Source organism: Manis pentadactyla, chromosome 17 (assembly GCF_030020395.1).
Source record: "Manis pentadactyla isolate mManPen7 chromosome 17, mManPen7.hap1, whole genome shotgun sequence".
In the NCBI taxonomy this organism is placed as follows: Eukaryota; Metazoa; Chordata; class Mammalia; order Pholidota; family Manidae; genus Manis; species Manis pentadactyla.
The window spans coordinates 21,588,358-21,615,544 of NC_080035.1; the positions used below are offsets into that span (position 1 = coordinate 21,588,358).

At 40.5% G+C, this 27,187-nt stretch overlaps 1 long non-coding RNA gene across 1 annotated transcript in view; it reads right to left on the reverse strand.

The window, feature by feature from the left end:
* The window catches only part of LOC130681423 (uncharacterized), a 59,062-nt gene that overhangs the window by 25,453 nt on the left and 6,422 nt on the right, over nt 1–27,187 (reverse strand). Inside the window, exon 2 of the long non-coding RNA XR_008994567.1 lies at nt 1,353–1,474. This is a non-coding gene — a long non-coding RNA (uncharacterized LOC130681423). The remainder of the gene's footprint in view (nt 1–1,352; nt 1,475–27,187) is intronic.

A 27,187-nucleotide genomic window follows, 5' to 3' on the forward strand; every position in this document is an offset into this window, starting at 1 on the left:
CATGTGATTACTTATGCTTAAATTTAAATCAACTAAAATTTTATAAACTGAAATTTCAGTTCCTAGTCACACAAAGCTAGTGGCTACTGTATTCAACAGGGCAGATATGGAACATCTTTACCATTGCAGAAAGTTTTATCAGATGTGCCATTCTAGACCTTCCCCTCCTCCTCCAAAAGCCTCACCCCTGGTTTGTATATCAGCAGAACACTCAGCCCCTAAATACGTTTCACTTGTTTCATCTGAGAAGTGAGAAGAACACTTTTCTGACTCAAGAAAGAGAACTGACCTGGGTTACCTTTGAGGTTCTTTACTAGTATGATAGCCTCATTTCTGTGAATTCACTAAGACTTGACATTTGGTCAGGGAGATAACTGCAGTATGATAATGTTCCTCTGGAAAAAATCATATTTGAATTACGTCTTCTGAATTCACAGCCTCTTTGCCAGGAATATAGCCCACTTAAGTGTAAGAACCGCATTCCAACTTCAGAAATTCCTCATTGGGTCCAACATGGCAAGTGGTACTTAAACTGCATTTTTTCACACCCCAAGAAGCCTTGAAAACACTGTGATAAGAGAACCAGCCTCTCTATGAAGGGTCACAGCATCCCTATAATAAGACATCTGGGAAGCAGAAAATTAATTTAAAAATACAAACTATATAGTCCTGTAAGTAATTAATTGGGGGACATAAGTTGTATTTGAACTAAAACGGAACCTTTGATTGCACTTAATGTCTGGTGGACGATTAATGTGTAAAGTGTTAGCTGTTTACCAAACAAGGAATTTGTCTTTTCTTTACCATCTGAAAAATCTTGTTTAAAACACTTAGTTTCAGAGATGTGGTAATTTCCTTGGCACTTACTGGACTGTTAAATTGAATTTGCGCTGTTTTTCCATGTCTCCCAGCCCACTCAGGAAGTATGAAAATGGGAACCAATGAACAAGGCCTGGATATGTTTCCACATTCACTGTGTTGGTGTTTTTTAATGCAAGTCAGCTCTACACAGAAATCTACCACCTGGACCACGATCAATGGGGAACAGTATACTTTGCTGCTTAGAAACACTTCCCTTCCACATCTAAAAAAGAAATTTCTGAACTTGGGATATTATTCACTTACATTGCAAACCTTCCTGAGATCATCACTTTGTATCAGATACCTTTTTATATCAGAAACCCAGATATGTTTGAATGACAGTAAATCCCAGCACAAGATATAATAGGAAATGTTTTCAAACCACTCTCCTTGCCCCACTTCAAGTAGCCATCTTTGCTCTAGGTTTTCCTGAGCAAGGAAAATGAGTTGGGGGAGGGTTAGTGAGTCTTTCCATCTTCTCACTAACCTACCTGGTCTTCTATTGTGCCGGCTCAACATTGTGGTGTTATTACTGGCTTCTTGCCTCATGAGGAACCATAGTTTATAAGCAGATCCAGAAACCTGTGGCTTTTATCCTGGGACTCATCAACCCCTAGAAGATAAAAGCAAAATTGTATGAATACGTGCATCTTTTTACCTCGGAGAAGGTTAATAGCTTTCATGAGTTTTTGAAATGAGTCCGTGATCCAGAGGAGATTAAAAAGTCCCAATTTTGGTGGACTTGGAATGCAATCAGGTCACCAGTGAAGCTATTGCTTCTGCCACTACTAAGAGCCAGTGGCAGAGCACAAAGGAGTGACCAGAGCTCTGAGGGTGAAGCAGAACTTGGATGCTCAAGTCAAGAGCCCCTCTCACATCACCAACTTTTAATAGCTGAGCTCTGATCAGTCAACATGGGTGATGGACTTTAACCACCGAAGGATTGACTGACAATGTGTCAGAAAGCTATTTGTAATAACACCTACCGCTGTTTGTTGCCGGTCTACATGCCAAGTAATGGATACACATCCTTCCATTTAATATCAATAATCCTTCAGAGGAGTATGATTTACCCCATTATGAGATGTGAAAACTGAGCCACAAATTGGCTAAATAACATGTTCAGGATAACAAAGTGAACACTTTGCAGTACCACAATCAGAGCCCAGGTCACTCTGATTCAGAAAGCTTGTGCATTAATATTTCCCAACTAGGATTGTCCTACCTGGCTCTAGAAACAGACCTTCCATTCTCACTGAAAACCGAAAAGGTGGCACACCTCATGAATCTTCAGGCTGGGCAAAATAAGGCTAATTTTAGAAGTCTAATGAGAAAGGAGTAAGACACTTCCTGTTAGACAGGCCACACAAGTGGCTTTCATTGGCAACAATGAAAACCCAGTTAATATGGTCAGCAAAGGAAGCAGCCTCAGCTTTCGCTTGTGATTCTCAGCTGGGGTGCCCCTTCAAGGAGCTTAGCCTACTTAGTCACATTCATAGATCCTCTAAGTCAAAACCTTTTTAAAAAAACACCCAGGAGTAATTTCCACTTACCAAGGAGTAAGTGGAAACAACATTGAAGAGGTTTCTCTGAATGCCAGTAAGTTTCAGCTATTCAAGAAAAAACCATCTAGAGAAGTAATTTTATACAATTTGTGAATTTTATTCACTTGAAGCAAACTTTTATTGCCACCTGCTCTATGCAGGAATTCTGCAAAATGCTACAGGCAAGGCAGAGGTGTAGAGAATGAGATTGCTATCCACCAAAGGTTTACAGTCATTTAGGAGAGACACATACACACCCAGTATGTATAATCTGGCAGAAAGTAGTAAATTGCAAAGTTGATTGCCAACTAAAATGCAAGAGCAAGCAGGACAGGGAAAGAGTGATTCTAATGGGTGGGTGGGGTAGAGACAAGTCTGAGAAGGGCTTATGGAGAATGTGTGCTCTTTGGGTAAAGACAAGTAAGACGCTGATAGGAACTAATATTCCCAAAGCATGAGTGTGTACATGTATCTGGGAAAACAAAAATACTAATATTCTCTGGAAAGGCCAGAGAATGGTAGCCAGGAGGTTGCTTGGAAGGTAAGTGTGCATTGCTGCCACTGTTAAGCCTGTCTTGTAGAACCCTGCTACTCTGCTTAAAGGAAGAACAGCCTCAGGACACCTGGAAACTTGTTAGGCTTGCAGAAGCCCAAGGCCTACCCCAGACCATCGATATCAGAATCTGTATTTTTATGAGCTCCCCAGGGGATTCATATGCATATTATTGTTTGAGAAGCAATCCTGTTGAGGACAATGTGGACCCACCAAAGGTTTCTACAGGGGAGGGGTAATCTTAGCTGTGCATGGGAATACAACTTTATGAAGCAGCATGGAGGGCACACAAAATGGCTATTCAGTGAGCCACATTCTTTGTAAACATATCAACAGTTGCTTCTGGAATGCTGACTACTGAGTGATACTCCTGTGGTCACAACTCCATCACATTTGACTTTGAGGTAACTCAGATAGTCATTTTCTTAATGCAGTTTATCCATTGGATGTGAAGATGAAGAAAGGAACCCTGGTTGCTGTCAAAAATAGACATATTTTCCTACTCGAATTCACTTTCTGGAATCTGCATTACCATGCTGTTTGATTTTAAATGTTTCAAATTTTTCAATGGTATCTGAAATCTGAGAGCCAAGGACCCTGTATTATGAGATACAATTGATCAGACAGGCTCACAGCCCTGATTCCAGAATAGTCCATAGCAACAAGACCTTACACCCTCTGCCACTCCCCAAACCCCCATTCTGAGACAGCCTGGATAATTTTCTTCATTTCCTGCCTAGACAGCTGTGGAGTGTTGTAACTCATTATTAGACAGCTGCAACATCCGTCCTTAGAAAAGGATAGATCTTGTCAAGGATGTGATGATTCTCAAATTTTTAGTTTATTTTTTAAACAGTGATATACCTATCAGATGTGGAAATAACCCGACATTTGAAACCTTAAAAGCAGGGCCACAGCTAACATGGAGCCCTCTTAGAGGTCAGCCCTACAAATACTCTCCCTAGGTTGCTTGTAATCCTCACTGCTTCAGCAAACAGTCCAACCCACTCTTGGTGGGAAATCCTTTGGACTTCTGAAAATAACTCTTACTAGCTGAAGAAACCTTAACCCTCTCTTACAAGCAGATAAGAAAACACCATGCATCTAGAAGGTGAAGAGCAGCCAATTTTAATCCTCAATTATCTCCTGCCTCCACATCTAAAAACAGCCCTGCTCTCTTCTGATCTTTACTCTGAAACTGTGGAGAGGAGAGGAAGAGCTTAAAGAAGACAAAATCTCTCCCCCCGTGTACGTGTGTGCACGTGCATTCATGTGTAGTCATGTGGGAGGGAGACAAAGACAACCACATAAAAATTGAGAATTCCCTCAGATGACAGTGAGGGAGAGACAGGGCTTGGAAGACTCCAGGGAGCAGAGATTATTAGAATGAGTGAGCACATTGGGTGAGGGCTAAGAAGTTAGAATATTTAGGTTATTTGGGAAATGTTGGACATTAGGTCAAAGGAAGCTTGTTACTATGCCATGTCCTCTATAATTTAGATATCACAAATTACAAACAGGAAAAATACGAGGAAATCTTTTCTACTCTTAAATGACTTCTACTCTATTAATAACCTCTTTTTTGGTACTATTTTATTTTTTTAAGGCACCATACAGTAGGCAAGATGGGTCTAGTGGCAGTTAAAGTCCCTATACTTTCTTCTGTGAAATTGGTGTTTAATAGCTATTTGGGGAGTTTCTCCAAATAAAAAAATCTGTTTCTTCCCTATTTCTATTTTAGGATCTCTAATAATCATTAAATTTTGTTGGACAAGTAAAGCTTCTTCCTAACTTTGTACAGTTAGTCACAGACTCTATTCCCTCAGGCAGAGAAGAAAGAGTCTTTGCTCGTTGCAATAGCGGAGAGGTCCACAGAAGCCTGGCAGCAAAGGTCAACTGGACCAATGCAGTCAACAAACCTCACGTAGTGCCTTTGAGTACCTGCTTTGGATCAGGCATTTTGCTAGGCAGAGGCTGCAAGAAGACAAGGTATAAACCTGTCTCACAAAGCTGACATATTATAAGGGAAGCAATCAAGGGAAAGGTAGTTTATAATACAGGTTTATCAATGTAACAGGGGCAGCTACCCTCAAGGGTTCAGGAAAAGCTACGTGACGAATTGTGGGAAAAAAAGCCTGTCTTGCCAATGGGTTTCAGTCCTGGGCAAGTTCGCTATGGATTCAGTGTGACCAAAGAAAATGACAGCAAACATTCTTGGGGTGAAAGGGTTATACCCAACTTTATTTCTAGGTGGCAGGTCAGTCACTAAAATCCTGTTCACTCAGAGCGAGTCTGCATGCAGCAAGGAAAGGCTACTCAGTCAGGTTGCATCACCGTCAGTCAGCCTGGATTGAGCGAGGACCCCAGAGCAGGGCTGCCTGGGTTTGAATCCTCTCTGGTTTACTAGATATTTGACCTTTGGCTCAACCTCTCTGTACCAAAGTTTCCTTATCTGAGAAATGGTGCCTACTTCGTAGGGTTGAGGAATAAATGAATGAATATTTGTATAGTCTTTAGAATAGTGCTTGGCCCTTAGTAAGTGCTTTGAAAGGGTTATGTTAAATAAAAGTCAGGATCTTGATACCCCTATTCAGTGATTATCAAGACAGGGTAGCTGAATCATAATTTATTCCTGATAATACCTACTTTTTCTATGGATGAGATGGCCTTTCCTTGAGGGAAAGAGACCATCTGTCCAAAGCAGCCTCCCTCTCTACGAAAAAAGATCCACTGAGAATTCAAATAAAGTAACCCCATGGTCCCCTTCCCCACAATTATGCCGTAATAAGGGGGATACCTATCCCTAAGAGACTCTTCCCATCATTTCCTCCATTATTATTCAACCAAATAGACATTCAACCAAAAGGAGGCAGTCACTTGTTAAGGGAACAGAGATTCCAAGATCTAAAAATAAATTAGCATTAAACCCTAGTCAGATCCTTTTATATGTCTCTTCTCTTAAATTCAGCATTGAATTTAATAACATTGATTGGCTCTTTTGTCTTATCTCAGACTGTAAAAATTTTTGTAAATCTGCTTTCCATGTGGTCCATGCAAGTTAGCACACAACCCTCCTTCTCTAGACCATTTATTTTTTTAAAAATTACACTTAGGCATACACATTATGCCTACACTGACAGACTTCTATAGAACTAATTTCCCCATGCTCTTACCAGAGTCCTGTACTGAAGCAGCAGCCACGTGGAAACTATTCATAAGCTGCACAGGGCAAGTAAACGCCAGGAAGCAAAAACTGACTGCCTTTAAGATCTTACACAGACATTCCAAGTCCCAGAGTTATTTCTTTTTCAAAATTTTAATAACAATTAGCCATTTTCTTAATCTGTGACCAGAAAAAAAAAGAAAAGTAAAGAGAAAGAGGACAAAAGCTTCCTTGGGAGGACATTAGGATTGTATTACCCTACTTTGTCAGGCAACTTAATAAGTGTCCCACTGAGAAGGTCAGGAACCATACTCCTTCCTCGTCTCAATGCAGATAAAAACTCCACTGATAAGAACTTGAGTCCCTGACCTGCAAGTTAACACTCCCTGTTTTTCCAGACAGCCATTCTCCCAAGTGCAGGCTGACAATCATGTCCATCCGGGCTAGGACCTGACCACCAGTCTCATTTTCAATTGTGAGTAAAATCAGGATTTGAAGCCAGGTCTATGAACATCGGGCTCAATGACACAAACTTGGTCCCCTAATAAATCACAGCTGAAGTTAGTGTTCAGGAGAGCAAATGCTATAAGATGCTGCTGGCAAGATGAACTCTATTACAGTCTTGCTTGTCCCCTTTTGCCTTGCCTTCAAACTTTCAAAGAAGTTTAATCAGAATTTCCAAAACTCCATGTTTATCCTTTGTTTAAAAGCAATTTTTTTGTTCTTTTGGGAAATCATCTTACAGATGACCTCAGGGGAAAAATTATGTATTTCATATTTATTCTGAGGACTAGGCTCTCACAGGAGCAGAGTTTAGAACGAAAATTATATGGGGATCTAGGAATCTTTCTATGTGGATCATTCTGAATGAAGAAAGAACAAAAATTATATATAAAGCAATTTTTTGAAAGAGCAAAATTATGTATCAAGTCATTTTGACATATTTTTTATTTAGATAATTATTTTTTATTGAAGGGTAGTTGACACACAGTATTACATTAGTTTCAGGTGTACAACACAGTGATTCAACATATATATACATGATAATTCTAGGTACCAGCTATCACCATACCAAGTTGTTACAATATTTTGACTATATTCCTTATGCTATACATTACATCCCCGTTACTTATTTATTTTACAATTGGAAGTATATATATATATATTTGTGTGTGTGTGTGTGTGTGTGTGTCTGAGGGCATCTCTCATATTTATTGATCAAATGGTTGTTAACAATAAAATTCTGTATAGGTGGGTCAATGCTCAATGCACTATCATTAATCCACCCCAAGCCTAATTTTCGTCAGTCTCCAATCTTCTGAAGCATAACGAACAAGTTCTTACATGGAGAACAAATTCTTACATAGTGAATAAGTTACATGGTGAACAGTACAAGGGCAGTCATCACAGAAGCTTTCGGTTTTGCTCATGCATTATGAACTATAAACAGTCAGTTCAAATATGAATATTCATTTTATTTTTATACTTGATTTATATGGATACCACATTTCTCTCTTTATTATTATTATTTTTAATAAAATGCTGAAGTGGTTGGTAGATACAAGATAAAGGTAGAAAACATAGTTTAGTGTTGTAAGAGAGCAAATGTAGATGATCAGGTGTGTGCCTGTAGACTATGTGTTAATCCAAGCTAGACACGGGCAATAAAACATCCACGTATGCAGAAGATTTCTCTCAGAACGTGGGGGGGAGGTTCTAAGCCTCACCTCTGTTGATCCCCAATTTCTCACCTGATGGCACCCCTGCGACTGTGCCTGTCTTAGGTTGTTCCTCCCTTGAGGAATCTTACCCGTCTCTGGCTAACCAGTCATCTTCCGGGGCCATACAGGGAAATGTAAAGTTGGTAAGTGAGAGAGAAGCCTTACTGTTTGAAAAGGTTAGCTTTTTACTTCTTTGCATATTTATGCCCTGTAGCTTCTATGCCCAGCATTTGTCTTGAGGTATCTTTACCACTTGGAAGAATTATGATACTCGGTAAATTCGACATGTGGCACGAGTTCTATTTAAAGGTTGTGATTAGGTAGGAAGAAGAAAAGCTATAGAAGTAGCAGGCGGAAGAAAACCTGGGAGGATTGATTATTTCTTTGACATATCTTCTTGTAGAGTAACTTCAGCATGTATAGGTTTTAAACTACTAATTAAATTGCGCACACACATTAACATAATAGGAGTACAGTTACGTAACCAAAGCATACCTGTAATTACCAGCCATCTCCAGTGAAACCAAGAAAACCAGTTAGGCACCTAAGGCATTTGTGAAAACTTATCTATGATATGGTGGATATTGTCCAACTGAACCTGAAGAGTCTGAGAGAAATCAGACAAATTAAAACAACTCATTCCTGGGGACTGTTCACATCCCATATGTTCTTTTAACAGTAAATAGTCTGTAGTTGTAAGATTTTGGAGTGCTACAATTTGCACTTCTCCTAATTCTTGTTTGAGTTCCAACAGTATAGATCCAGTCAAATTTGTTGTTTTACTGCATGCACAGGCCAGCTTAGATATCTCCTTCTTCATTCCCATGGCAATTCCAGGAACTGGTGGGATGAGTGCATCTACACCTGTAGCAGTGTGTGGATCTTTGTTGGGGTTTTTTTGATGATCATCTTCTGGCATGAGTCTTCCAGAGAGTGCTGATGTTGGAAGTTCTTTTTCATACCGTATCTTAGTTCATTTTCGGGGTAGCCCAGTTAGGCTTTGATCCTCTCTATAAACAGAAACAGACCCTTTGCCTACACTTTTATATACCCTTTATATCATTGTGTAGAACTCATTGGAGGTCACCACACAGGAACTGCTTTTTTTTTTTTTTATCATTAGTCTACACTTACATGACGAATACTTTGTTTACTAGGCTCACCCCTATACCAGGTCCCCCCTTTATACCCCTTACAGTCACTGTCCATCAGTGAAGCAAAATGTTGTAGAATCACTACTTGTCTTCTCTGTGTTGTACAGCCCTCCCTTTTCTCCCACCCCCCCATACATGCTAATTTTAATACCCCCCTTTTTCTACCCCCCCTTCTCCCTCCCTACCCACCCATCCTCCCCAATCCCTTTCCCTTTGGTACCTGTTAGTCCATTCTTGAGTTCTGTGATTCTGCTGCTGTTTTGTTCCTTCAGTTTTTCCTTTGTTCTTATATTCCACAGATGAGTAAGATCATTTGGTATTTCTCTTTCTCTGCTTGGCTTGTTTCACTGAGCATAATACCTCCCAGCTCCATCCATGTTGCTGCAAATGGTAGGATTTGCCCTCTTCTTATGGCTGAGTAGTATTCCATTGTGTATATGTACCACATCTTCTTTATCCATTCATCTATCGATGGACACTTAGGTTGCTTCAAATTCTTGGCTATTGTAAATAGTGCTGCGATAAACATAGGGGTGCATTGGTCTTTCTCATACTTGATTGCTGCATTCTTAGGGTAAATTCCTAGGAGTGCAATTCCTGGGTCAAATGGTAGGTCTGTTTTGAGCATTTTGATGTACCTCCATACTGCTTTCCACAATGGTTGAACTAATTTACATTCCCACCAGCAGTGCAGGAGGGTTCCCCTTTCTCCACAGCCTCGCCACCATTTGTTGTTGTTTGTCTTTTGGATGGCAGCCATCCTTACTGGTGTGTGGTGATACCTCATTGTAGTTTTAATTTGCATTTCTCTGATAATTAGCGATGTGGAGCATCTTTTCATGTGTCTGTTGGCCATCTGTATTTCTTTTTTGGAGAACTGTCTGTTCAGTTCCTCTGCCCATTTTTTAATTGGATTACTTGTTTTTTGTTTGTTGAGGCGTGTGAGCTCTTTATATATTCTGGACGTCAAGCCTTTATCGGATGTGTCATTTTCAAATATATTCTCCCATACTGTAGGGTTCCTTTTTGTTCTATTGATGGTGTCTTTTGCTGTACAGAAGCTTTTCAGCTTAATATAGTCCCACTTGTTCATTTTTGCTGTTGTTTTCCTTGCCTGGGGAGATATGTTCAAGAAGAGGTCACTCATGTTTATGTCTAAGAGGTTTTTGCCTATGTTTTCTTCCAAGAGTTTAATGGTTTCATGACTTACATTCAGGTCTTTGATCCATTTTGAGTTTACTTTTGTATGTGGGGTTAGACAATGGTCCAGTTTCATTCTCCTACATGTAGCTGTCCAGTTTTGCCAGCACCATCTGTTGAAGAGACTGTCATTTTGCCATTGTATGTCCATGGCTCCTTTATCAAATATTAATTGACCATATATGTCTGGGTTAATGTCTAGATTCTCTAGTCTGTTCCATTGGTCTGTGGCTCTGTTCTTGTGCCAGTACCAAATTGTCTTGATTACTATGGCTTTATAATAGAACTTGAAGTTGGGGAGTAAGATCCCCCCTACTTTATTCTTCTTTCTCAGGATTGCTTTGGCTATTTGGGGTCTTTGGTGGTTCCATATGAATTTTTGAATTATTTGTTCCAGTTCATTGAAGAATGTTGCTGGTAGTTTCATAGGGATTGCATCAAATATGTATATTGCTTTGGGCAGGATAGCCATTTTGACGATATTAGTTCTTCCTAGCCACAAGCATGGGATGCGTTTCCATCTGTTAGTGTCCCCTTTAATTTCTCTTAAGAGTGACTTGTAGTTTTCAGAGTATAAGTCTTTCACTTCTTTGGTTAGGTTTATTCCTAGGTATTTTATTTTTTTTATGCAATTGTGAATGGAGTTGTTTTCCTGATTTCTCTTTCTGTTGGTTCATTGTTAGTGTATAGGAAAGCCACAGATTTCTGTGTGTCGATTTTGTATCCTGAAATTTTGCTGTATTCCGATATCAGTTCTAGAAGTTTTGGGGTGGAGTCTTTAGCTTTTTTATGTACAGTATCATGTCATCTGCAAATAGTGACAGTTTGCCTTCTTCTTTACCAATCTGGATTCCTTGTATTTCTTTGTTTGTCTAATTGCCATGGCTAGGACCTCCAGTACAATGTTAAATAACAGTGGGGAGAGTGAGCATCCCTGTCTAGTTCCCGATCTCAGAGGAAAAGCTTTCAGCTTCTCACTGTTCAATATAATGTTGGCTGTGCGTTTTTCATATATGGCCATTATTATGTTGAGGTACTTGCCCTCTATTCCCATTTTGCTGAGAGTTTTTGTCATGAATGGATGTTGAACTTTGTCAAATGCTTTTTCAGCATCTATGGAGATGATCATGTGGTTTTTGTCTTTCTTTTTGTTGATGTGGTGGATGATGTTGATGAACTTTCAAATGTTGTGACATCCTTGCATCCCTGAGATGAATCCCACTTGGTCGTGGTGTATGATCCTTTTGATGTATTTTTGAATTCGGTTGCTAATATTTTGTTGAGTATTTTTGCATCTACGTTCATCAGGGATATTGGTCTGTATTTTTTTATTTTTTGGTGGGGTCTTTGCCTGGTTTTGGTATTAGGGTGATGTTAGCTTCATAGAATGAGTTTGGGGGTATCCCCTCCTCTTCTTTTTTTTGGAAAACTTTAAGGAGAATGGGTATTATGTTTTCCCTGTATGTCTGATAAAAATCCGAGGTAAATCCATCTGGCCTGGGGGTTTTGTTCTTTGGTAGTTTTTTGATTACCACTTCAATTTTGTTGCTGGTAATTGGTCTGTTTAGATTTTCTGTTTCTTTCTGGGTCAGTCTTGGAAGGTTGTATTTTTCTAGGAAGTTGCCAATTCTCCTAAGTTTCCCAGCTTGTTAGCATATAGGTTTTCATAGTATTCTCTAATAATTCTTTGTATTTCTGTGGGGTCCGTCGTGATTTTTCCTTTCTCGTTTCTGATACTGTTGATTTGTGTTGACTCTCTTTTCCTCTTAATAAGTCTGGCTAGAGGCTTATCTATTTTGTTTATTTTCTCGAAGAACCAGCTCTTGGTTTCATTGATTTTTGCTATTGTTTTATTCTTCTCAATTTTATTTATTTCTTCTCTGATCTTTATTATGTCCCTCCTTCTGCTGACCTTAGGCCTCATTTGTTCTTCTTTTTCCAATTTCGATAATTGTGACATTAGACCATTCATTTGGGATTGTTCTTCCTTTTTTAAATATGCTTGGATTGCTATATACTTTCCTCTTAAGACTGCTTTTGCTGTGTCCCACAGAAGTTGGGGCTTAGTGTTGTTGCTGTCGTTTGTTTCCATATATTGCTGGATCTCCATTTTGATTTGGTCATTGATCCATTGATTATTTAGGAGCGTGTTGTTAAGCCTCCATGTGTTTGTGAGCCTTTTTGCTTCTTTGTACAGTTTATTTCTAGTTTTATGCCTTTGTGGTCTGAAAAGTTGGTTGTTAGGATTTCAATCTTTTGGAATTTACTGAGGCTCTTTTTGTGGCCTAGTATGTGGTCTATTCTGAAGAATGTTCCATGTGCACTTGAGTAGAATGTGTATCCTGTTGCTTTTGGATGTAGAGTTCTATAGATGTCTATTAGGTCCATCTGTTCTAGTGTGTTTTTCAGTGCCTCTGTGTCCTTACTTATTTTCTGTCTGGTGGATCTGTCCTTTGGAGTGAGTGGTGTGTTGAAGTCTCCTAGAATGAATGCATTGCATTCTATTTCCTCCTTTAGTTATGTTAATATTTGTTTCAGGTATGTTGGTGCTCCTGTATTGGGTGCATATATATTTATAATGGTTATATCCTCTTGATGGACTGAGCCCTTTATCATTATGTAATGTCCTTCTTTGTCTTTTGTTACTTTCTTTATTTTGAAGTCTGTTTTGTCTGATACCAGAATTGCAACACCTGCTTTCTTCTCTCTGTTGTTTGCATGAAATATCTTTCTCCATCCCTTGACTTTAAGTCTGTGCGCGTCTTTGGGTTTGAGGTTAGTCTCTTGTAAGCAGCATATGGATGGGTCTTGCTTATTTATCCATTCTATTTCTCTGTGTCTTTTGATTGGTGCATTCAGTCCATTTACATTTAGGGTGATTATTGAAAGGTATGAATTTATTGCCATTGCAGGCTTTAAGTTTGTGGTTACCAAAGGTTTACGGTTAGCTTCTTTACTATCTTACTGTCTAACTTAACTCGCTTGTTGAGCTGTTATATGCGCGGTCTGGTGATTCTTTATTTCTCTCCCTTCTTATTCCTCCTCCTCCCTTCTTCATATGTTGGGTGTTTTGTTGTGTGCTCTTTTTAGGAGTGCTCCCATCTAGAGCAGTCCCTGTAGGATGCCCTGTAGAGGTGGTTTGTGGGAGACAAATTCCCTCAACTTTTGCTTGTCTGGGAATTGTTTAATCCCTCCTTCATATTTAAATGATATTCGTGCTGGATACAGTAGTCTTGGTTCGAGCCCCTTCTGTTTCATTGCATTAAGTATATCATGCCATTCTCTTCTGGCCTGTAGGGTTTCTGTTGAGAAGTCTCATGATAGCCTGATGGGTTTTCCTTTGTAGGTAACCTTTTTTTTCTCTCTGGCTGCCTGTAATACTTTGTCCTTGTCTTTGATCTTTGCCATTTTAATTATTATGTGTCTTGGTGTTGCCCTCCTTGGATCCCTTGTCATGGGAGTTCTGTGTACATCTGTGGTCTGAGAGGCCATTTCTTCCCCTAGTTTGGGGAAGTTTTCAGCAATTATTTCTTCAAAGACACTGTCTATCCTTCTTTCTCTCTTTTCTTCTTCTGGTATTCCTATAATGCGTATATTATTCCTTTTTAATTGGTCACTCAGCTCTCTTAAAATTCTTTCATTCCTGGAGATCCTTTTATCTCTCTCTGCATCAGCTTCTCTGCGTTCCTGTTCTCTGTTTTCTAGTCCATTAATGGTCTCTTGCATCTCGTCCATTCTGTTTTGAAGTCCTTCCAGAGCTTGTTTTATTTCTGTATTCTCCTTCCTTAGTTCTTGCATATTTCTCTGCAAGTCCATCAGTATGGTTATGACTTTTGTTTTGAATTCTTTTTCAGGTAGACTGGCTAAATCTATCTCCCCAGATTCCTTCTCAGGGGAAGATGTAGCAGATGCTGAAGCTGTCTGGGTTAGTCTTGTCTGGATCATATTTTTTTGCCTTTTCATGTTGACAGGTGCTATTGACTGTCAGCTGGGAGGGCCAAAATTTTCACTTGCTACTGGCCTTTCTTTACTGGGACAACTGCGACCCCTAGTGGCTTGTGTTGGGTAATTGCGTGTGGGCTGGGTCTTTGTGTCTTTTCTGGCCGAAGTGTTAGAAATTTTCCTTTCTGCCTTTCTGTGGGTGTGGTTTTCCTTAGGCTGTTTCTCTGCTTTCGCAGCACCTGGAGGGGTAATGGACGGGGGGGGGGGGCTGTTTGGCTGTTTACCTCCATGAGAGGTCTCAGAGCTGTTGCCCAGGGGGTTAGTGCACCCGGTTTCCCTGTAATTTCCAGCCACTGGGCTGTGACCTGTTCTGTTTCCATCCAGCTGTTAAGTCCCTGTCCCTTTAAGACTTTCAAAAAGCCCCCGCTTTTCTTTGTCACAGGGGCATCAACTTCGGCACCTGCTCAGAGGTCTTGCTGCCCTATTTCCCTAGTTTCCAGCCCTCCACACATGCACTGTGTCTGCACTCTGGCCCGGATGGCTGGGGCTGGGTGTTCAGCAGTCCTGGGCTCCCTCTCCCTCCCGCCGGTAGCTGTGGGGAGGTGTGCTTGTGTCCCGCTGGGTCGGGGCTTGTATCTGACCCCTTTCACCAGGCGCTGGGTTCTCGCTGGTGTAGTTGTGGTCTGGCTGTTGTCCTGTGTCTTCTGGTCTCTCTTTTAGGATTAGTTGTATTTGTTGTATTTTCAAAAATATATATGTTTTTGGGAGGATATTCCCACTGTTCTACTCATGCCGCCATGTTGGCTCCGCCCCAATTTGACATATTTTTAACATTTTACATATTCTATCTAGAAATGCTGGTAATAAATAATAATGCCTAAAATTATGATTTACCTTCAGTGCAGCAGGTGATACTTAGGAAAGCATCACCGGTAAATATCAAAACATCCCAGAAATATTGATGTTTTACATCTATGCTCTTCTTAGCAATTTTTAAATAGCCCAAATGGTGTAAATTCAGCATTTAAACCTACAAAGTACTAATATTTTTTCCTGGTTCTTAATGCAAAGATGTGTACTCACAAAGAGAAATCAACTTGTCAACCTTGTGTGTACATGACATTTTTCCTTTCCCCACTTGCTGAGGAGAAATGCAGATAATGTGCACTGCTGAATGAAGTGACATTTAGAGAATTGTTACCTTTTTTTCATTTCCTACCTTAGTCACATTAAAATTTTTTATTTTAAATATTACATGAATAAGCCTTCCTGCATACTTGAAATCCATCGAGTAAAATTCCTTACAAAGAAGCAAAATTTCCACCTACGCAAATCACTCTTTTATGGCTATGTCAAAATGATACATATAATAGAATCAAAAGGCTAAGCAAGTAGAAAACTCAGGCTCTTTGGGCAATATTTTGCAGATTTATCCAAATGTATCCATTTTCCCTAAAACAACTTCTTTAACTCTGGATTCATGCCTTCAGGACCTAGCCCTTTCTTAGTTTCATGACTGCATATTCCAATGGTGGAACTAGAAGTAGTTAATTTACAGTTTCACTTCATACAAGAATCAGGTTTCCCTCTTGAAAGAGGTAGTTGGTCAGTGATGGTTAAGTCTTCTGTAGTTAGAGTATTCTTTTAGTTATATCATGCAATTTGAAAAGTAAGATTTTTGTAAAGGTTGCCTGCCCTACTATTTAGCAAACAGAGCATTTTTTTCTGAAGTAGCTTCATTATACCAAATAAACCCATTGCTCAGCTCTCTTGATGCAATATGACAACAAATACCCCAACCCGTTCTGGCTTCAAATGTGTTATACTCCGACAAATGAGAGTCTTGCTCAACACCAGGTACACTGAACATCCATGCCAGACCCTGAGTATTACTTCAGTTGTGTCTCGAAAGCACGCCTGCAAGGTGGGTCATCTTATCGCCATTTTCTAGTTGAAGAAACTAACTCAGAATGGTTCAGAGGAGTTAAGTTCACTTAGCTATCAGGAATTTGAATGTAAACTTCATCCAAAATCTAGGTTCCACTGAGTCATCTTGATTCTGTTTCTGGCTGCAAGCAAAATCTAACGGTCAGAATCTGAAGCTTGGGTTCAAATCCCATCTCTGCTCCTACCCAGGGGTGACACTTTGGAAAAAGTGTTTAACCACTTTGTGAAATGAGATTAGAAATGTACATGTCCCATAAAATGCTTGCGAAGATTGGAAAGTGTGTGGACAGCCCTTCTGTCCAGTTGAACCTCATGTAGCAACATGTTCAATAAGAGAGAGGCAGTCAGAGCACAGTCAGTCCCAAGCTGATCTAATGTACTCTGAGTCACCGGTAGTGTCTTCAAGGCATTTCAAAAGTTAAAATGCAGTAGCCTCAGCCAGTCTTCTAGCCATCCAGGGCTTAAATAATTATAACTAATAAAAATATGTTTTATTAAAAGCATACCACTGCCAAGTACCACGATGAGCACTTTATACACACTGTCTTCAGCAAGTCTCACAACCACATGATGAGCTAGAAATTAACTGTTTTATAGTTAATAAGCCAAGGATTAGGAGTGGTTATATATTCAGACAGCTAGTTATATAGAGGAGTGGAGATGTGAACCCAGGGAGACACCACAGCTAAAGCTTTTACTACAGTCCAGTGGACTACTATTTGATTATCTCTGTGACAGGGGATGTAGTGATTTATCTAAACTCAACTGCTTTGTTGTCTTTTTCTTTGCTACATTAAAAGGATGGAATACAAACATTTATATTCACTTATTAGAAAATTTGGGGATTGAGACTTCCCTGCCCTCCAAGAAAGGGAAACTAGTGTGTCAGTTGCTAACAGCTTGGGTTCCAAGGGTGCTGCACCCAATAATGGGCCATCCTCCTGCAAGAAAAGGAAAACATGGTCTCAAGAGAGTTCAAGTCCCTCTGAGGGTGAAGGAGGGACTCTTCCAGAATGAAAGTAAGTCAGAAGGAAGTGACTTGGAAATAAAATAAAAGAGTCAGGGGGACAGGAGCCTCCCCTCAAAATTCACCTTACAAAGAAAAACTGAAAGGCCTGGGCAAAAGACAATAATCAAAAGTGGTAAAGAACAATGACTCTGAAGCCAGCCACCCTCAGATCAAACCCCAGTTCCATTGCTTACTAATTCTGTGACCTCTGCCAAAACATTTAATCTCTATGCTACTTCAGATTTCTCCTCTGTAAAATGGAATATTAGCATCTACCTTACAGAATTCTGAGGGTTAAATGAATTGATTCCTGTTAAGCTAGAAAAACGGTGTCTGGCCCAGAGTATACATACACTTAGGAAGTGTCATTCCTTATTATTTATATAATACTTGAGAGCTCTGCATTGGGTGGAGCTGTACCATCATAAACAGAAGCCTTTGCCATAGCTTTGCACCCACACCTGCACTTGCACCAACAAATCCTCCTATTGGGGCAGAAATAATTCATTCTGGAAGGATTCAGTAGTTACCTTGTGGTCTCCCAGAGGGGAACAACTCAGACTGTGCCCCTGCCATATGCCACGTGGGGCCACTGGGATCTGTAATTCCAAGATCAGAAAGCCTGGAAAGTCAGAACCCCAAATGATAAACAACTGAAATCTGCCTCTCACTTCCGCTCCCCTCCACCACTTCCATCTATTTTGTTCAGTTCCCTCATCTGTAAAATAAAACAGCGCCTACCTCACCTTTGTAGAATAATTGTAAGTACTAAATGAGATAACACACAAAAAAAGCACAGTGTCTGACACATAGTAGGTCATTAAAAATTATTTGTTTCCTTCCTTCTTTCTTTAAGCTAAAGGCAGCAGTTACTAAACCTTAAGGGACTTAGTTTAAGGTAAAAAGCCTAAGGGGAAGCAGGGAACTGGTTCTGTCATGAAAAACTGATGCCTGTAGTAAGCCTATTGATTCATTCCTTCCCCAAATGCTTGTTTTTTATAACGTAGATAGGTCAGAAAGAATGACTTTAATACAGGAATAAAGTGAGGATAACAATAGTAATGATCATTAATAATATCTAATGTCAGATATGTAAGAAAATTGGTTTCTGTTTCTTTAACAGAAACATGTATGGTTTTCTCTCTTGGTCTCTAGAAGACTAAATCATAGTTTATTCCTGTGTGTTCAGAAGAGATCTGCTTTGCCACGGTCATTAAATTCATTTAAGCTCACAACAGAAGGAGACATTCTGGAGGGCCTTTTTCAATGTTAGATGAGCACCTATGTAGTGTTACCAGAAGTGAAGGAGATGAAGGCACTTTGAGGAATAAAAGAGAAAGCATTAACATAAAGATGAATCAGATTGAACTTCTTAGTAGATAGAGCCCAGCAGTCTGTTTACTACCCCCCACTGAGTGATAACATGACAAAGGGAATGAGGGAACCCCACGGTTCAAAGGCCACTATGCCAGAAAATAAGGCTTGCTTGCAGTACACCTGACTCCGGGCAGGACCACCAATCAGTCCTTGCCTAGAAATGCTGAGGTGGAACAAAAAATCCCTGCCACACATTTTCCTGTCTTTCCCCAGATTCTAAATCTTCACATAGAAATAATTTGCAATACAGGCATCTCCAGGATTCGAGGAATTCTCTCTCCTACTGCTTTGTTCCTTGGATCCTGGAGGGGCTCTCCAAGCAGACGGGTATGCAACCCAGAAATGTGGCAGCGAATTTGTGTCTTGTTTAAGGAAGATGAGTGTTTCTCAGTCCCCTCCACTGCGCTCACACATTCTGTCCTTAAAGCAAGTTTAAACAGTCCTGGCTTATTTGGGGCCTTTGTTCTCAGGATCAGTTTAGGAAACAGCCCTCAGGGATGCAAAGACATTAAATTGCTGGGTGGCATGCACTGTGCTGTGAATATATATATATATCACACATTTTAGGCAGCATTCTGAAATCGACCAGTAATATCAGTCCTTATCAAAGTTACACTTCAAAAATCTATCTCATTGGTCATAAGCTGGTTAATAGAGTAAGTAAAATATATGCACATACCCTTCAAATTAGTTCTAATTTTTCCCTTGAGTATGAAATGTCATTGGAAGTGTTCTTAAAAAAATAAATTGGAAATATGTGGATATTCCACACAAATATTTATATGTAACTGAACTTCACCTAAATGAGCCCAGATATAGGAAATATATCTATATTAATCATTAATAATAATCATTCATTTACTTTCTTACTGAGAGAGGATTTAAGGCAAGGGAATCAGGGGTAAATTAAAATAGGGGGTCTTGCCTTCAAAATGACACCAATAAACAAATACGCTCAAAGCTACCACTAGCTGATAAGGAAAACGTGGCCATATCTCTGCCCCAACCCTGAGCAGATGCAGCCCTGTGGGCCCAGTTTGTTGAGCAGAGGGTAGGTGTGTTCACTTCCCAAACAGTGCAGTCTCAGAAAACTGCAGCCCTTACGCCAGGGCAGTTTCCGCAGCAGAGTGAAAGAGGACATAAGTGATGGGTTGTTCCTGGGTAACATGGACTATCCTACAGGCAAATCTTTCAAAAGGTGGCTCTGCCTCATCCTTCTGGTCATTCAGGTGGGAGTAAAAGTCTCTCCCACCTATGGCATTAAACCAGGCAAAAAGTAATCATGGTAACTCTTGCCAACCTTCTCTCTTTGGGGGAGATTTTGAATGCAGAGGGAACTCACGTGGCTCCTTGCCTTAGTAGCCAACCAGCTTCTCCTTCACTGTTGGACTGATGCTTTGGGATACCTGTCACTGATATGAAAAGCGCTAGCACACCTAAAACATTCCTTGGGTAGGAATAACTGTAGTTTATAATCAAATGTAACAGATAGATAGTTACATTCGTTATGTTTTAAAGGAATGGTTTCAGTTTATAGCCAAATGTAATATATAAACAGCTATATTCTTTGAATGCATAGGATAAATTTTATATTTTCAGATGAAAATTCTGATACATTACCCTTCATAAATGAAACAAAAATGTCATAAGGAGGAAAGAAATTAGGACCCACCTAAGTAATTTCTTCTGAAGCATCTAACTGCTCCATTTCTCTTTTCCCCCACCCTCCCATAGCCCATTGTTGCCGGCAAGTAAACATGAATGCTGAAGCAAGAACAAAAGGAAACGAGAAACATATATTTATGTAAACTTGTATTGATTCAACTAGGAAGAAACCCCACAGCTTTTAAGGTCTGAGTCACAAATCATTATGATCAGAAATGCTGATGTGCTAGGAATTCTCAAGTACTTTTGCTTGTTAGCATGGCTCAGGCCCGTTGCAGAGCTAGAGTTAAGCTGAAAAACATTAAATACAGTTTTAAACCTCCATTTATCAAACAATATTTTGGAAAATGGAGGACGCTGTGGTCACAAGTCCAGGCTTGTATATTCAGCTCCACGCACAGTTCCTGACAGATCCCCATTTGGGAAAATCAGAGGAAGGTCACATCACCTTTCTAAACATGAGAAAACTCTGTTCTTCCAAGATGACCCAAAATGTTCTAATTATTGGTTATTCCCTCTGGTTGGTGATACAGCCAACAAGCACGTAGAGTTCAGTGAACCCACTAGCACACAGCTGTTATCTTTGACTTGTGGCCAAAACAAAAATTGGAGCAGAATTTACCCAGACAAGTGTAAAGGCTTCTGTTTAAAGTAGCTATTTTCTAAGCCAGATAAACAGCTTTGAAACAGAGAAGAAATGAATCCTTTTCTAGAATGTCTGAATCAAAGTGAGGTCAATGTCTTGAAGACAAGATGTTAACACAGATTATCCACACAGGCTGCACAAGTCTCCCAGAGAATGAAGCTGCCTCCGCGCCTCCAGGCTGCCTGTACTTCTATGTTTCATCAACTGGTTTCCATGTTTGGGAAACAACTTTCTGCATTCAGGAAAGGTGGCTGTGTTTATTTAGTTAGTTCTTGATATAAGATATCAAAGGAAAGCAAACTGTGTGGAAGCTTCCATGGGCCAGCAGTTGCATCAGCCAGTGGCTTCTCTGGCCAGCAACATTAGGGGATCTTATCTGGAAGAATGAAGGCAGAAAGCAACTGAGTTCTTTCACTTCAGGCTTGAGTCAGTGACTCTGTCCTTTGAATTTCCACTAGGAAATGACATTAACAAATACCTCACTTTTTAAAGGAAGCGAAGGGACTGGTAAATAGCTGGTAAGAGAGGCAGGGAAAAATCACCCTCTCCGTTCCTTACGCAAACACTGTGTGCCTGTGCTGATCTGGCAATCCATCTTACAATCAGCAAACAGTACAGAGCAAGGAAGCAATTCACACTGCAACAGGGCTTCTCAGAGCTCTTCATGGCTTGATGCCTATTGCCGTTGCTTATATTGCACCAGCAGGTGGGTATAAAATAGCAGCTTCTGAGCCTCAGAAGCAGAGTTCTGGGGTAGAAGAGGAGATGATTTTTATTCCAGTAGAGTGAATATGCATATCAGTGTACCTGAATGGAGAGCTGCCTCCTGGTGAGCTGTCATCAGCAGCAAATCCTTCTGTACTTCCATCTCAAGTGGTCTGTTTCAGCGATAACGAGGCTTACATAGCAAGGGTTTGAAAAGCCTACTTCTCTTGATTCTGAAGGGGTTACAGACCACGTCTGCAGTGCAGAGAGCCCTGAGCCTTCCATTCATTCCCAAATTCGCCCTGCACTCTTCACTTACAGCAATAGTAAAGTCACACCAGGGTTGAAGGCCTTCAAGTGCCATGTATCCAGACACAGAACTACAAGGCACTGTGGCCTGTTCTAAAATACTCTATCGTTAAGGCAGTGAGCTGCATAATTGGTGTCTACTTCATACCCAGTGGGCATGGATAGTTATCAGAAGCCCACTGAACAAATGGATGGGATGGTGCAAACCTAGGAGCATCAAACTTCTCCAAAAATAACAAGAAGTGACAGCTGAAGTCATGCTTAACAGAGTTGGTTTTAAAATGTGAAATGGGTTTTAAGAGCAGCACTGCCTTCAGAGTGGGTGTGAATGAGGCTTAGCAAAAAATATGATAGGAGGGAAAATCCCCATCAAAGCTGAGACTCCTGCTTTGTTCCCTGTGTATAGCAATTGGATATCTCTAGATAATACTTGAAAGGATTAAGCTGTGTGTGCAGCAGATGGGTGAGTGGCCAAGGCAGTGTAAAACAGCACCCCAAGAAACAGTGTCACCGTACATAAACTGTGCATTAGGACCAATGCTTGTAACAATTCCAGAGCTGTTGTTTATCTGGTAATTTGTTTACCTGAAGTGAGTGAGGGAAATCGTGCCTACCACCTTCCTTCTCTTCCCTGGACCATGTGTTTCCTGCTGCTGACTGGCTGGTCACTTGCCATTCCTCCACCCAATTCATGACATCCTTGTAATTCTCTAACACTGGGGTCAGCAACTTGTTCTGTGAAAGTCTAGATAGTAAATAGGCTGAATATTTGCAGGCCATATACAATCTCTGTCACAACTACTTGATTCTGTCATTATAGCAGGAAGCCAGCCACAGACAATATACAAATAAATGAGGTGGCTGGGTTCCAATAAAACTTTATTTACAAAAATAGGCTAGGGGCCAGATTTAGCCCACAGCCATAATTTGCTGACTCTGTGACACTGTATTTTGAATCGGGTCAACCCTGGGAAATGGTGTGAATTTTCAGTTCCTTTCCTACATTTTGATGAACTTTTGTGGTAGATCATTAGTAATGCTCCCTGTCTTCAATTTGTTTATGCCTTTGACTGTCAATGCTTTTGGGTATTCTCCTCCCATATTGGCTGTTATGAGCTGAATTGTGCCCTTCCAAAATTCATATGTTAATACCAACCCCCATCCTCCGCCATGTAACCATATTTGGAGATAACAGCTTTAAAGAGGTGCTTACATTAAAATGAGGCCATTAGGGTAGAGCCCTAATCCAGTACGATCCATGTCTTTAAAAGAAGAGGAAGAGAAAATACCAGGTGCAGAAGCAGCGAGGAGGCGGCCACCTGCAAGCCAAGGAGAGAAGCCCCAGAGGAAACCAAACCCACCAACCTCTCGGGCTTGAATTTCCAGCCTCTAGAACTGTGAGAAAATCAGTTTCTGTTATTTAAGTCACCCAGTGTGTGGTATTTTGCTATGGCTCCTTTGGCTGTTGGCAGAATTCATTTCCTTGTTGCCGCTAGTCTGCTATCCCTGTTCCCTTGGTGGCTGTCAGCGAAGGACCAGCCCCAGCTTCTAGAGGCCACATGTCTTGGCTCACAGTTCCCTTCCTCCGTGTTTAAAGCCAGCAAAGGTGGGTCAAGTCCCACTCGGACTTCGAATCTCTCCTTCATCATCATCCATCACATTTCTCTGACTCCTATTGGGAAATGTTTCCTGTTTTCAAGGGTTCATGTAATCGGATTGCACCCACCCCGATAACCCAGGATAATCTCCCCATCTCAAGGTTTATAACCTTATCATGTCAGCAAACTCCCTTTTGTGGTATAGCACAGCATATGCACAGGTTCTGGGGTTAGCATGTGGACATCTTGGCTGGTGGGGTCAGGGTCAGTTATTCTGCCTACCATGGTTGGCAATTTAAGACAATGAAGTCAGAGACTGTAGTTCTCTGCAGCTGTAAGTGATGGTGGAATGTTTTAAAGGCTAACTGCAACTCTTGAGTGTGGCCGACTCTCTGACACAGTCCCATCAGCCACTCCAGTGCTTCTCCATCACCTGGAATTACTGCTTTTTATTGCAGAGCAGTCTTCATGCCCCCCTATATCCCCCTCCATTTACACAGCTCTCCTCTATATGCAGTTGTAAATGAGGGTATATGGGCCATGATTCCCTGAATACAAGGTTTTTTAAGAATGGTGTCTGGGGTCACTTATGTCATTGTATTGGGCAAAGAGCTCTGACAAATAGTTGTTTTTCTTGCCTAACTGCTTCAAGCTTGAAGAAGTTGCTCAGCTTACATCTAAGACTGTGTGCAGGAAGAATGCCAGTTTTACAACCAATGCCGCAAGTTCTTACCTCTGTCTACTAAGAATTTTGCAAACTGTTAACTGCAGTTGGTTAAAGCTACCAGGACCCTTTCTATAGCTTTTAGGATGCCTTCAGCTGCAAGTAAGAGAAACCCTGATTCAAACTGGCATACACAAAATGAACAATTACTATTTCACATTATAAGAAGTACAGATACAGATCAGACTTCAGGATTAGTTAGTACTGTGGCTCAGAAATATAACCAAAGTCCAGATTTCATTCTCTCTCTCTCCACCCTGCCATTCTCGGTGTCTACCCTTGCATCACTTTCAATTGCAACAACATCCAGAGGAAAAAGACGGATTGTCTCTTTCTGTGCCTCTTTGTTGTAAGGAAAATTTCCCTACAAGTTCCCCAGTAGACTTTCCCTGCAGTTTCATTGGCACAAGTGACATAGTTTTAAAGAGAAGGGAAGGAGAACATGTTACTTTGTGAAGTCCTACCTTGATCACCCTTATAAAAAAGCATCCACTTCCCACCACTACCTTCCAGCATTCCCTTCCAACACCGCTAAGGCCTTGTTTTCCTCCTGAGCTTTTATTGCTATGTTTTGCTTTGCTATTTGTACATTTCTTTCCACATACCTATAATGTCAACTTCATTGGGTGAGGGATTTGGAACTTCTTTTATTTACCTAAAATAATGCTGCCACATAACAAGTTTCTCTGAACATTTGTTAAGTAAATGAACAAGAGATACAACCTTGAACCAATCAGGCCTTTGGAGCTGGAGGTAAGATCTACTCCCCCACATGGCTGCAGTGGGGAGAGCAGGTTACTGAACAAAACTGAATTTGTTCAGAGAAGATGGGACGCGAGGGAATGAAGGCTAGGTAGGCAACCACCATCCTTACTCTTGACCCCATTTCTCCACCACTATCACCAATATTGGCTTGGGGTAACTCTGAGAGGGCAGAGACTTGGTCATATCTATCCTTGGAGGGGTTTAGTGATCTTAGGAAACCTTCCAGAGTCTCGGTCCAAGGACCAGAGTCATAGAAATGTCTCTTCACAGACCCATTCACCCTATCATCCTATCATCACTTGGGGTAGAAGGGAAATTACTGTTGCTATCCAGTTCAGTGATTTTATTTAATCCTTTGCTATTTCAATATTTGTAATAATTTATACAACTTACATGTATAATTCTGAGGAAGCAATTTACCTGAAGTCTGCATACTAATAAGAAGATAATTTATCCCAGAAATAATCAGAATAATCTAAAGCAACTAAAGAAACTAAGCAGTGTGATGCCTGGCTACGCAAACTACCCCAGGGGGAGGAGCCTGAACAGAGCTTGGAGAAAGGCAGCAGGGGACCATATTCCTCATAATTAACACCCGACTTCTGCAGTATACTTCATAACAGTCCTCATTATGATCTGCTCCTGGAGTTCTTGAGACCCCTGAGGTAGGGGAACACCAGGTCTCTCAGGCCACCTTCCGGAGGCCCTCCCTCACAGAAGAGTCAGTATATTCACTGCAGCGAGGTATACAGAATAGGCACCTTCTTGATAGCAGCCTGGAAGCCCCCTCCCACTCTCCTTCCAAAATGTCTTTATCCCTGGGATGAAAACAAGGGAACCATTGGTCTGTTCATCCAGAATCATGAGAGTGTGGCGGTCTGGCTGTACCCGCCGTGACCCAAGCATGCCTGTGCTCTAGGGTCTTCTTCCCATTTGAGCCATTCTGCCCGGAAAATGCTGGGCTTCTCTCAGGGCTCAGTGGCTTTCCCCACTGGCCATTGCCATCACTTTCCTTTCCCCTTCTGCCCCTTCAGGAGGCTGCCTCCCCCACCCTGGAGGAAACAGAGATAACTTCTGTGCAGTTGCTCCCTGGGAACCCCAAGCTCCTTCTTGGGATTCCTTGTGGTCTCTAGGGCCAGCTTCCCTCAGAGCAGCCTGACCCTTTTTAGACCGTCTGGGAAACCCTAGTGGTAATCCAATGTTTTACCTTCTTGCTCAAATTGTGTTACTTGCCCATTAAGAGTTTAGAAACTAAGACCTAGCCACCTGGTGTATTCATTACTATTACAGGGCCATTGCTCCTAGGCCCTCTCAGCAGACAGAGTTAGGAAGTGCTTTGGGTGTCCTAACCCATGCATACCCATGTATCTATATTTTTATAATTGTCCATCTCTCTTTATATATATCAAAGCCCATGAGTTTATACCAATACCTCTTATTCCAAGCCAATACCACAAGTTTTATTTTAGCTTTCCCCTTTCCTTATCTGTAATATTTTTTATTTGTGACCTCATTTGTTCAACTGTAGTATATATATATAAAGTACTTTAGGATTTCTAACCCATGCTTCTGTGAAAAACACATTTACTAACTTGATTAAAGCATTTTTATATAGTTATTTTTGTCTTTGGTCTTACATTATTCAGTCAAAATACTGTTTTCCAAAGTTACTTAGGTTCCCTCTTTTCTAGCAGTATAATTCTTGATTCCAAAGGCTTTTTAAGCAATCTGTGCCCCTCCTCATAGTCGTATGGCCTACTTTACCCATATGCAAATTACCATAGAGCTTTGGGTTTTAACATCATTGTCCCTTTTCTTCTAGAAGGCAGGCAGATTTAAACACACTTTTCAGGTCTTACTTTTAGATTCTTAGCCTAAATAAGTGTCAACTGTGTATTGTTCCACATCTTTAAATGTCTTCTTTACAAGATTAAAACTCTTAATTAAAGAAGGAGAATGGGCTTGACTCTTGTGTATATTGTATTTATCCCTTATTATTTTTCCATACAATACTTTGGATGCCTGAGATGATCATTATAAATTTCTTTTTATTATTCTAAATTTGTATTATCCTCTTAAGTGGTGTATTGGATTGCTATAGTTCACAACCTCCAGCCATAAAATACAAAGCAATAAAATCTTCTAATTAATGCACACATATGCAAAGTTTGTAATTAAATGCAAAGCTATAATTGGACCCAGTGCCCCATCTAACAGGAAATAGCAATAGCAGTGAACTAGGGAGAAAAAAGAAGAGCTGGAATACTCAGCATTGAAGTTGAATGTTATTTACAGTAACTTAAA